Below are 13,189 nucleotides of genomic sequence, written 5' to 3'. Positions count from 1 at the left end.
AGGAGCAAAGAAGACAAAGGAAAAGATGGAGAAACATTTAGTAGGAAAGAGGGAAAAGAAACTGAAGAAATAAGAAACAGAAAGCTTTCTTTCCTGAATTCTTAAAAATTAAGTCATTTATTTTCACAATATACTTGAAGGGGCTTAAGGGTGTATATTATTTTTTAAATTTTTATTTATTTATGATAGGCACACAGTGAGAGAGAGAGAGAGAGGCAGAGACACAGGCAGAGGGAGAAGCAGGCTCCATGCACCGGGAGCCCGACGTGGGATTCGATCCTGGGTCTCCAGGATCGCGCCCTGGGCCAAGGCAGGCGCCAAACTGCTGCGCCACCCAGGGATCCCCAAGGGTGTATATTATATAGGTACTGTAGCATCCCATACTTATCTTTAGTAGCACTTAATATAATTTACTCTACTTAATTATTCATTTAATACTTGACTATTCTGACGGTCAGGGACCACAACTATTTGTTTACTCCTGTGTTTACGACCTGACGTAATACTTGGCACAGTGTTTATTACGTAGCATGTAATTCATAAACGTGTTGAATAAATGGATCAGATCTTCCATCTCGGCAAACTATTAATAACTGTACAATGGTTATATGCACATGCTCTAGAATCACACTTTCTAGCATCAGAATCTTAGCTCCATGAGGGCGCCTGGGTGGCTGCTGGTTGAGCATCTGCCTTAGGCTCATGTCATGATCTAAGGGCCCTGGGGTCGAGCCCCACATAGGGCTCTCTGCTCAGCAGGGAGTCTGTTTCTCCCCCTGACTCTCCCACTGTGTGCCCTTTCTCTCTCTCTCTCCCGCTCAAATAAATAAATAAATAAATACAATCTTAAAAAAATAAAAAAGAATCTTAGCTCCATCAATGGGACCCCTGGGTGGCTCAGTGGTTAAGTGGCTACTTTCAGCCCAGGGCGTGATCCTGGAGACCCAGGATCGAGTCCCACGTGGGGCTTCCTGAATGGAGCCTGCTTCTCCCTCTGCCTGTGTCTCTGCCTCTCTCTCTCCATATCTTTCATGAATAAATAAACAAAATCTAAAAAACAAAACAAAACAAGAAAACTTGTGTCACTTTAGGCAAATTACCTAAGCTCTCTGTGGCTTAGTTTCCTCATCTTTAAAATGGGGATAATAAAAATCACCAAATGAACTAATTTGTGTAAAACACTTAGAAAAGTGCTTGGCACAAGGTAACTGCTCAACAAAAATTATCTATTATTTTTATTTTTTTAATCTGAAAGTGGCCAGTAATATTAATAAGTAAAATACTAGTCAATTTCAAAACCACTAAGTAGATGTCATAATTTCCTTAATCTCTAACTTTTTCAAGCTTTATGGATAAACATATTGTGATTATTTTTTAAATTTTAAGCTTGGGGTTTTGATTTTCAAGAAAAAGAGATGAGGGGCATCTGGGTGGCTGGGGTGGTTAGGCATCTGCCTTTGGCTCAGGTCATGATCCTGGGTCCTGGGAGCTTCTCTTCAGTGGGGAGTCTGCTTCTCCCTTTGTCCCTCTACCCGCTCATGTGGGCTCTCTCTCTCTTTCTCAAATAATAATTTTTTTAAAAGATTTTATTTATTTATTCACGAGAGACGCAGAGAGAGAGAGGCAGAGACACAGGCAGAGGGAGAAGCAGGCTCCATGCAGGAAGCCCCACGTGGGACTCGATCCCGGGTCTCCAGGATCAGGCACTGGGCTGAAGGCGGCACTAAACCGCTGAGCCACCCAGGCTGCCCTCAAATAATAAAATATTTTTAAAAAGATTTAAAGGACACCTAGAAACTTCCACTTTCTCTGTATTTAAAATTTTTACAAAAATCACATATTATTAGAAAAAGGAAGTCAGCTTATTTCCATATCGAAAGCTTTAAAATAATGAGGGGGGAAAATACTGGAAGCTTAAGAAGGTATGTATCCAACCAAAGGGACCAATAATTTTACTAGCAGTGTATAAAGTCTTTTTTGTAGAATCTGTACTCTAGAAGTCAGGTCATCAATAATCTATTTACTGAAGTCTATATTCCAAATTTCCCTAGTATGATTTTACCCATTGCCAGAGTCTTTTGGAATGAAAACACAAATAGGTATAACGAAATGCCATGTCAGGTAGTGAGTCAAACTATCAACCTATTAAATTTTGTGTTTCACACACATACATCAAGTACAAAACAGGTCTGTAAATAAAAGGATTATAGAACAAAACAGTGTTACCTCGTGATAGGGTAAATAATATCATGATAGGGTAAATAATAACTATGAAATGAGAGTGAGAAGAGGTACAACACTTGCGGACTGGAACTATGTTTTATCTAGTTTTGTAGTGCTTAGGCCAATACCTTGAATATAGAAAACATTTTCTTAAAAATTTTATTTATTTATTTATTCATGAGACACAGAGAGTTGAGAGGGGGAGAGAGAGAGAGAGAGGGAGAAGCAGGCTCCATGCAGGGAGCCCGATGCGGGGCTCGATCCTGGGCCTCCAGGATCACACCCTGGGCCAAAGCCAAGCACTAACTGAGCCACCCAGGGATCCCCTAGAAAACACTTAAAAAAAACACATGGAGTATTGGTTGATTGAATAAGCAGTTGAATGAATCATCTATATTCTTTAGAAGCATTAACTGGGACTTGAGTTGGGTTTTAAAGAATAGTTGGACTGTGGGGAAAGAGAATGGCAATGTAGCCTGTTGCAGCCCAAGGATGGCAGGTTTGCCTAGGCAGGGTTTTGTGGAGGGGACAATATTGATAGGTAAGGCGAGGCAAGTCACCGACGAGCTGTGAATGAAACAATGAAAATGCAGGGCTGCAATAGAGAACTATTATAGGATTTTAGTGTGGGAGTTATACAAAAAAAGTGAATACTTTCAGATGATTACCATGGCAGTAATTTGCAGAATCAGCTTGGGGGACAGACTCAGTGTGGGAGAAACAGAATGCAGTAAAGAGGAAGGGTCTTGAAAATGATGTGCAATATCTTTGTCATGTTGTTTTTCAGACAGAATAAAATTGCCTGTGAAAGACTGCGGGGCGCATGGATGGCTCTACTAGTTAGGCGTCGGCCTCGGGCTCAGTTCAGGGTCCTGGAGGCCTGGGATTGAGCCAGGGCTCAGTTGGGCTCCCCGCTCAGCAAGGAGTCTGCTTCTCTGTCTCCCTCTGCCCCTCCCCTGGCTTGTGGGCATTTGAGCTCTCGCTCTCTACTCTCTCTCAAATAAATAATCTTAAAAAAAAAAAAAGTAAGATAGATTGCAAACATTTGGAAAATTACTGTAAAAAATCATAAAGGGATGCCTGGGTGGCTCAGTGGTTGAGCGTCTGCCTTGGGCTGAGGGCGTGATCCCGGGGTCCTGGGATGGACTCCCACGTCGGGCACCCTGCAAGGAGCCTGCTTCTCTCTCTGCCTGTGTGTGTGTGTGTGTGTGTGTGTGTGTGTGTCTCATGAATAAATAAACAAAATCTTAAAAAAAAAAAGAATTATAAAGTACTGTTGGGTAAATCAGAGAGCTCTGTGAAGATTAAATTAAGTGCTTTGTCTGGATTCATCAGAGACCACCTCTTCACTCTCCAGTAGGACATCCCTGGACAATGGGATGATACAGAGGAAGAGAGGCAATGACAATTGACTAGTATAATCTCATTAAAAAGAAGAGATTTATTTATTTATTTGAGAAAGAGAGAGAGAGGCCATGAGCAGAGGGGAGGGTCAGAGAGAGGAAAAAGCAGGCTCCCTGCTGAGCAGGAAGCCCAGCATGGGGCTCAATCCCAGAATCCTGGATCATGACCTGAGCCAAAGGCAGATGCTTAACTGATTGAGCCACCCTGGCACCCCTAGAGAATTACTTCTTGAATTAAAAACAAAAGTTCAGTTTTGTTCTGTTTCTCTTTTTAAAAAAGATTTTATTTATTTATTTATTTATTTATTTATTTATTTATTTATTTATTCATGAGAGACACAGAGAGAGAGGCAGGGACACAGGCAGAGGGGGAAGCAGGCTCCCCGCGGGGACCCCATGCAGGTCTCCCTCCTGAACCTGGGATCTGGCTCTGAGCCAAAGGCAGGTACTCAGCCGCCTTCCATCCTATACAAGCACTCAGGAGAAGCGTTCAACTTTAGAACTGTAAGGTGTTTAGAGTAAGCAGAAGAGATCTAGGGCACTTCCTACTTTCCATCTCCCCCACCGAGGCTTACAAAGCCTTAAAACCAGAATCTCAAATATTTGTCACCAATATGGTGCTTAGCATTCTGCCTTGAAGTATGCTATTTTTTTTTTTACTTGTTTTCCCATTCTTAGTAAATTCTAAATTATTTGACAGAGGGACTTGTTAATTCTTCCTGTGTCTTTCACTTCCACCCCACCCAGCTAAGGGATGAACTCCCTGAAAACATAGTCTCCTAAGTACTTCTCCTGCATCGAATACAGCTCTGGTTAATAAGTAGGTCATGACAAAGATCATGTAGCGAAACAGATTTCTGGTAAAATGAAAATAAGTAGGGGACGCCCGGGTGGCTCAGCAGTGGAGCACCTGCGTTCAGCCCAGGATGTGACCCTGGGATCTGGGATCGAGTCCCACATGGGGCTCCCCGCAGGGAGCCTGCTGCTTCTCCCTCTGCCTGGGTCTCTCTCTCATGAATAAGTAAATAAAAACTTAAAAAAAAAAGAAAGAAAAGAAGTAGGTTTCATTAACAGTTTATAGATTTTTTTATTCTATGAGAAAAATGAGTAATAAAACATGTTAGTGTTGTTAAAAAACAAAATTCAATTGAGTAAATTTCAAGATGTAATTGCCTTCATTCAGTGATTCATGAATCAGGCAACATCCTGTCTAGCAAATAGAAAGGAACTCCAAGAGTTATAGGAAGGAAAGATTTTTAAAGGCAGAGGAGATAAAGAAGACATACATGGGAGGGGGGAGGATTATTTCAGGCAAGGTCACCTTCCTTTAGAGGAAGGGTCTATTAGGCGGATTACCTCACTGGTGCTCATCAGGAAATTTCAGACTGACTGGTTAAGATTACACTCCTGGGGGAGAATGAAACTGCAATTAGGTTAAGTATTAAGTTTCAGTTTGGTAGTGCGGGCTCCGCACAGATGATTCCATTTGAGTCCTGTTGACTCTTTTTAAATAGTGATTATTTCTGTTTACTTAAATCAGTAGTTACATGAATTACAGGTCAACCAAGCTTCACAGTCTCTGGTCCCTCTGACTAAGTGCTGTATAAAATATACAAGAAAGTAAGGGCAGTCTACTTATGTGTCCTGAGAAAAATACCAATTTCTCCTGATAAATAAAAGTTACTGATTAGGGGATCCCTGGGTGGCGCAGCGGTTTGGCGCCTGCCTTTGGACCAGGGCGCGATCCTGGAGACCCGGGATCGAATCCCACGTCGGGCTCCCGGTGCATGGAGCCTGCTTCTCCCTCTGCCTGTGTCTCTGCCTCTCTCTCTCTCACACTGCGTGCCTATCATTACTACTCAATTTAAAATAAAATTATTAAAAAAAAAAAAGTTACTGATTAGTACAGATTTCAAATACTGTCTGTGTAAGGCCCTGGGATATCCATAGCAAAGGGAATATGGAGAGCAATAAGAATTAAACTCTGCAATCAAAAAACTTACCATTCAAAACCAAATAAAGCCCAGAGTTAGTAAAAGGAAGGAAATAGTAAGATCAAGGTGGAAATAAATAAACTAGAGATTGAAAAAAAAAATCCATGAAACCAATAGCTGGATCTTTGAAAAGATAAGCAAAATTGATGAACACTTAGCCGGACTCATCAAGAAAAAAAAGGAGGACTCAAATAAAATCAAAAATGAAATAGAAGCAACAAGTGACACCACAGAACTACAAAGGATTACAAGCAACTACTACAAAAACTAGTATGTGAAAAACTACACAACCTAGAAGAAATGGATAAATTTCTTGAAACATATAATTTTGCAAAACTAAATCAGGAAAAAATAGAAAATCTGAACACACTGATTATCAAGTAATGAAACTGAATCAGTAGTCAAAACCCTCCCCAAAAACAAAAGTCCAGGACCAGATGGTGTCAACAGGTAAACCCTTCCAAACATTTATTTTTAAGATTTTGAAAAGATTTTATTTATTCATGAGAGACACACAGACAGAGAGGCAGAGACACAGGTAGAGGGAGAAGCAGGCTCCACGCAGGGAGACTGACAGTAGGGTCTCCAGGATCAGGCCTCAGGCCTCAGGCCTCAGGCGGCGCCAAACTGCTGAGTCACCTGGGCTGTCCTCTACCAAACATTTAAAGAAGAGTTAATGACTATTCTTCTAAAACTTTTCAAAAAAAAAAAAAAAAAAAAAAGAAAGAAAGAAAGAAAAGAAAAGAAAAGAAAAGAAAGAAAAGAAAAGAAAAGAAAAGGAAAACATCTAAATTCATTCTATGAGGTCAGCATTAGCCTGAAACCAAAACCAGAGAAAGATGCCACAAAAGAAAAAAATTACAGGTCAATATCCCTGATGAACACAGACGCAAAGTTATCCACAAAATATTAGCAAACCAAATTCAACAATACATTTAAAAAAACTATTCACCACAATCAAGTGGGATTTACTCCAGGACACAAGGAAGTTCAATATCCACAAATCGAGGGTCCCTGGGTGGCACACTCAGTTAAGTGTCTGACTTTGGATTTCAGGGTGATGAGATCTAGAATGTGTTTAAGTTTCTCTCTCCCTCTGCCTCTGTCCCTTCCCCACTATGTACATGTGTGTGAATGTGCTCCCTTTCATTCTCTAAAATAAATAAATACATCTTTAAAAAAAATCACAAATCAATCAACGTGATGATACATCACAATAACAAAGTGAAGAACAAAAACAGTATGTCATCTCAAAAAAATGCCCAAAAAGTATTTGGAAAATTCAACAAACATCCATACATGATAAAACTCTCAACAATGTCGATTTAGAGGGAGCACACCTGAAAATAATACTATTTAACTGACAAAACTGCAGTTAACATCAACGATGCTGAAAAAGTTTTTCCTCTAAGATTAGGAACAAGATAAGAATGTCAACTATTGGGGATCCCTGGGTGGCTTGACGGTTTGGTGCCTGCCTTTGGCCCAGGGCGTGATCCTGGGGTCCCGGGATCAGGTCCCACGTTGGGCTCCCTGCATGGAGCCTGCTTCTCCCTCTGCCTGTGTCTCTGCCTCTCTCTGTCTCTCATGAATAAATAAATAAAATCTTAAAAAAAAAAAGGAAGAACAAAACTAGAGGTATCATTATCTCAGATTTCAAGATACACTACAAAGCTATAGCAATTGAAAACATATGGTACAGACGCATAGATAAATGGAACAGAATAGAAAATCCAGCAATAATGCCACACTTACATGGTCGATTGATTTATGACAAAGGAGGCAAGAATATACAATGGAGAAAAGACGGTCTCTTCAGTAAATGGTATTGGAGAAACATGCAAAAGAATGAAACTGGACCACTTATGTATGCTCTACTTAAAAATAAATTAAACTGGATTAATGACCTAAATGTGAGACCTAAACCATAAAACTCCTAAAAGAAAATACAGGCAGTAATCTCTTGGACATCAGCCTGAGCAACATAGTTATGGATAATGTCTCCTCAGACAAGGGAAATAAAAGCAAAAATAAACTATTGGAACTACACCAAAAGAAAAAAAACAACAACAACAAACCTTTTGCACAGCAAAGGAAGCCATAAACAAAAGGAAACAGCAACCTGGGGCGCCTGGGTGGCTCAGTTGGTTAAGTGGCTACCTTCCGGCTGGGTGTGAACCCAGGATCCCTGCGAGGAGCCCGCCCAGCGGGGAGTCTGTTCCTCCCTCTCCTCTGCCTGCCTCTCCGCCTACTTGGGCTCTTATTCCTCTCGCTCTCTCCGTCAAATAAACAAATACAAATCTTTAAAAAAGAACACACTTAATATTGCTCAACACCAAAAAAACAAATAATCCAATTAGAAATGGGCAGAGGGCCTAAATAGACATTTTTCCGAAGACATACAGATGGCCAACAGACATGAAAAGATGCCCAACATCACTAATCATCAGGGACATACAAATCAAAATCACAATGAGATATCACCTGACTTCTGTCAGAATGGCTAAAATGAAAAAATACAAGAAATCAGGAAATGCTGGTGGAAATTTGAAGTGAAAGGAACCCTTGTGCACTGATGGGGGACGAATGTAAGTTGGGGGGGCGGGGAATGTAAATTTTTGGGGCAATCACTGTAGAAAACAGTATGTGTGAAGCTTAAAAAATTAAAAATAGAAAAACAGTGTGATCCAGTGATTGAATGACTGGGTATTTAAGCGAGAAAAGGAGAATGGTAACTGGAAAAGATGTATGCACACCTATGTTTATTGCAGCATTATTTATAATGGCTAAAAAATGGCAGCAACCTAAGCGTTAATAAATAAAGATGATATGTATGTATATATACACACAATGAAATATTTCTAAACCATTAAAAATGATGAGATCTTGCCATTTATGAGAACACTGATGGGCCTAGACAGTATAATGCTAAGTGAAATATATCAGAGAAGGCAAATACCATATGATTTCACTTATATGTGGAATCTAAAAAATAAAAGAATAAACAGACTCATAAAGACAGAGAACCAGTGGTTGCTGGAGAGGGAGGTGTGGGACGAATAGGGGAAATGGTGAAAGGGATTAAGAAGTACAAACTTCCAGTTATAAAAGAAATAAGGTACAGATCTGAAAAGCATAACAGTGAATACAGCCTATAATTATAATAACGTTGTACAGTAACTACACTTATCGTGGGTGGCGAGCATAGTCTAATGTACTGAGCTATTGAATCACTAGGTTGTGCATTTGAAACTAATATAACGCTGTTAACTACACTTCAGTAATAATTTTATTTTTTTAAAGCCTTACCACCCAGGAGGAGAGGTGAGTGTAAAATTAACCATAGAGCTGTGAGTTTCCAATGTAGTGTGGCTATTGAGCTGTGAGGCATTAAGCTCTAAGCTCTGGGAGGATGTTTTGCCTCTGAGGACTTGTTCAAAGGTGACAATTTGGAAAATACAGAGAATCACAAGAAAACAACAAAAAATAAAAAATAAAAATAAAATCCCCCCAAAAACCTGTGATCCTTCCACAAAGAGGGAACCGCTATTTCTATTTTGGTATATATCTTTTTTTTTCTTTTTTTTACATGCTTTTGTTTTTGCTTTACAGGTTAGCTTCAAAGCAATACATTCATACGGGAAAAAAAAATTCAAGCAGTATAAAAAAGCATACCACTGAAAAAGGTAAAAGGTCCAGCTCCCCAGAGATCTGTTGAAACAAGTGTCCAGGTACAGGACGGGGTCCTCGTCACCAGGGTTCGGGCCTGTAGACTTTGCTTCACCAGAAAGGGTGTATATGCTGTCAGCCAAGGCCTGAAAGCCCAGTCGGTGCTGGGCTCCCAACGTTTTTTTTTTTTTTTTTTTTAAGATTTTATTTATTTATTCATGAGAGACACACACACACACACACAGAGGCAGAGACACAGGCAGAGGGAGAAGCAGGCTCCTCCATGCAGGGAGCCGGATGTGGGGCTCGATCTGGGGTTTCCAGGGTCACACCCTGGGCCTAAAGAAGATGCTCAACTGCTGAGCCACCCTTGGTCCATTTTAAAAAATATTTTATTTATTTATTCATGAGAAACAGAGAGAGAGGCAGAGACCCAGGCAGAGAGCAGCAGGCTCCACGCAGGGAGCCCGCCCTCGGGGTCACGCCCGGGGCCCACAGCGGATCCCGCCCCAGCTCAGCTTTCGTCCTTGACCCTCCTAGGTCAGGCCCGGGCCGGCGCCCAGCCCAGCCGCCCGGGGCCGCGTGTGGTTGCAGAGCGCGGCTCCAGGCTCCGAGTACGGGCGTCAGGCCAGCCACCACCGCGTCCTGCCGTTTCACGGGGGACAGAGGGCTGTGCCGTGGCTCCTCCCGCGTCCACCTCCACGTTCGCCCCTGCAACGCACACGTGCAGCCCCGCCGTCCGGTGCCTGCGGAGGAGGAGGCGGGCGCACTTGCACCGCGCTGCTGCCGCAGAGCCGGCAGGGCGGGGGCACACAGGGCGGTGCGGCCGCGGGGCCCGCCGCGTGCTTCCGCGGCCTCCCGGGACGGCGGGGGCGACGGGCTGGGCGGGCTGGCCGCGCAGCCGTCTACACCTGAGAGGGATGCGGGGTCGGGGAAGCGGCCGCCCGGCCTTCGCGGCTCCCTTTCCTTCCCAAGGAAAGGCCCCCCTTCACCCTCGCTGGGGGAAAGACTCGGCGGGCGCGCCCACCTCCCTCGCGGCCCGGGCGGCGCCCGCCCTTCCAGGCCGCTACCTAACGGGAATCCGGGCAGCCATCCCCGCCCCCGCGCCGCGGGAATTCCGAGGTAGGGGCGGGCCTTCCACTGGGCGCGTTCGGGAGCCGCGATAGGACGCTACGGCCGCCAATCAGGCCTCCCGGAGACCCGGATGTGAAGCGGTGCGCGATACAAAGGCGCGTTTCCACCCAGCGCTCCGTCAGGGACAGTGGCCAATGAGCACGTCTCGGGTGATAAGGGACAGGAAACGTAGCCATTCACAAGCCAGCCCCTCTCACGCATGTGGAAATTCTCCTGCGTAGTCTAGCCTACTCCGCGTGGTGATTGGGCAGAGCTGTGAAGAGCGGTAGCAATGTCGAATCAGCAGCGGGAGCGAGAAAAGTCGCAGCCAATAGCAGGGCTCTAGGGAGCGGGGGGCGGGGCTAGGCCTTCGCCTCGGCGGCCGAGGAGACTCGGGGGCCATTTTGTGAAGAGACGAAGGCTGAGCGGTCGCGGCCGCGTCGTCGCCCTCGAGCAGCACTTGGCTTCTCCACGTAGAACCCGGGAGTGGGAGATTCAGAATCGAATCCCTTCTCCCTCCCCCCTCCTGGTAAGTGGAGGGGGCAGAAGCAGGGCAGGCGTGGGCTCCTCGGCGAGCGCGAGGGGGTGTGGGAGCGGAGACGAGGGGAACTGCCCTCGGGGCGAGCAGGCCTCCATTTATTCTTCTTGCGCCGGGTTTGGGTTTCCTGAGAGCGAGCGTCTCGAGGGCCTCGGCTCTGGCGCAGGTTCCCCCCCGCTGTCCTCAGGGCCCGCGATCGCCTCAGGAAACGTCTTTCTCGTTTTTCGTTTTTTTTTTTTTTTTTTTTTTGGTATGTTAACGGCTGCTTCCTTTCATTTTCTCCGACCACGAGGCCTCCGAGATGAGAAAGGGAAGATCGAGACGCTCGCGAGTACAGTCGAAGTTCACGTAGCGCTGACGCCGTCTGAGAAATTTAAAAATTGGGCGGGGGGGGAGGGGAAGGGCCCCCCTCCTCCGGGGAGACGGCCCCGCGAGCGCCGGGGTTCCGGGGCGCCCCGCGGGGCGTGAGCGGGAGCGTTACAACAATAGGCCTGACGTCTCCCGAGGACTTCCTCCTGGGCGCCTCTCCGAGCGGCGGCGGGCCTCGCGGCGGCCCTTTCCCACGCTCTTCTGCTTCGCTTGCTTTCTTTTAATAATTGTGATCTCATTTACATATTAACCGTGATAATTAAAGCTGGCTTACTTTTTATCTGCAGGTTACAAATCTCTTGAGATATATAAGTTAGTGGAGCTTTGCTTTGAGGTAGGTACTCGGATCTTCCTCAGACAGAAACCGAGAGGCCCCAGGGTGTCGGTTGCCAGGCTCCTTAACGTATCCTATGGGTAGCGGGGCTGCTAGGGCAGTTTGACCTGTGGGTCATTCTCCGAGTGATTTTTTTTCTTCTTATTCTTATTTTTTTTTTTTTTTTATAAATACCGATAGCTGTTGGAATAGGAGGTACCGACGGTACCGAATTTGAATCTTGCCGAGAACCGAATTAAACCGTAGTCACTAGCGGGAACTGGAAAATTTTCCAAATTGCCCTTTGGGAAAAATATTTAATTATGAGAATTGGCAGTTCTTATTAATTTGACATTCTGATCTGACCTTAAAATTCGATTTTCGGGATATTCTGCCATTGATTTTTTTTTCTCCAAAATACCTAAAAAGTACGTAGGTCTACATTTTCTGGGCTACGTATTTTTTTTTTTTTTTTTTAAATCTTGTACCTGTTGGCGAAGCCCTGAAACTTAGTAAAAACGTTGGCTGAATTTACATGAATTACATAGGTTTCAAAGTAATATCCCATTCATTTAAGAAATCGCCGTTATTTTTAATATTTGGTGGAAGATAGATATTTAATTTCAATGTGTTCTCACAGGAAACGTTAAAGTTTAAACCGATACTGCAGGATAAATTCATCCCTTGGGAAACCGATAGAAGGTAAAAGGTCTTTAAACCAGAATAGTTGAGGCACCTGTCAGTTCCCTCACCATGTAGATACTGTAATAGGGATTAAAAGCATTACTTTTTAGAAAGAATGTAAACACATTACGTGAGCTTAGCACCAAAGTTTATCATTGCAAAGCTGCTAGGAATGAGGTAAGGGCAGTGATTAGTTAGATTAGGTCAGAAACCTAATAATGTTGGGAAATGAGAAACGTAAGGAATAATAACAATTGACAAAAATTGAAATGAAGGGAACTTCTCTTGCCTTGACTTGTTAGAAATCATGGGTTTCTTGAGATCACCATGTACCAAGGAAACCATTCCTTTGGGTTAATATCCATCTGGAAAGATTTGACCGCAGAATTAAACAATTTTAGAGATGTTTTCAGGTAGGTAGGCTTTAGTAGCATTTTCATCTGGCTGAAGAGGATGGATTTTAGGATGACTAAATTGTAATCTGTGACCTTTTGTGTTTCCCATGCTCGTTATACTGGAATGAATGCTTGGTGGTGGTTGCCATTCCTTCTGTAGAGAAATTAAACATTTCTTTTGTTTGTGGTTAGGGTTTTAGTGAGTTTCACTTAGCATGCAACTTTAAGGTGGAATTGCTGTAAGAACAAGCAAGGAATAAATCCAAAATACTCTAATATTTAAAATTATAGTTAAGTCATCATTATCCCAGATGTTACCTGGAGAGTAGCAGCTGAAAGAATCTTGCTGAAGAGTTGAGAGAACTGTATCCCCATTTCCCTCACCCCTGTTATTAGTTTCATCAGGCAAATAAGTGTTATCAATAACAGTTTTATAAGGGGGCTTAGACATCTTAACCTATTTTCTGATTTCTACTCCAGTATTACCA

General features: G+C 43.6%; 1 protein-coding gene across 18 annotated transcripts in view; it reads left to right on the top strand.

Moving 5' to 3' along the window:
* The first annotated feature begins 10,769 nt into the window (after positions 1-10,769).
* The window catches only part of HNRNPC (heterogeneous nuclear ribonucleoprotein C), a 58,545-nt gene continuing 56,125 nt past the window's right edge, over positions 10,770-13,189 (top strand). For 8 of the 18 annotated variants that reach the window (XM_025439424.3, XM_025439421.3, XM_049094555.1 and 5 more), the window contains exons 1-2: positions 10,776-10,931; positions 11,597-11,643. The gene's annotated coding sequence lies outside the window, so the exon portion shown is untranslated. Of the gene's footprint in view, positions 10,932-11,596; positions 11,644-13,189 lie in introns of all 18 variants that reach the window. The other 10 variants (XM_035699462.2, XM_035699460.2, XM_035699457.2 and 7 more) reach the window with 5 other exon arrangements.

Source organism: Canis lupus, chromosome 15 (genome assembly GCF_003254725.2).
Source record: "Canis lupus dingo isolate Sandy chromosome 15, ASM325472v2, whole genome shotgun sequence".
In the NCBI taxonomy this organism is placed as follows: Eukaryota; Metazoa; Chordata; class Mammalia; order Carnivora; family Canidae; genus Canis; species Canis lupus.
The sequence above is the reverse complement of the archived record's forward strand: the minus strand, read 5'-3'. Positions and strand labels throughout refer to the sequence as shown.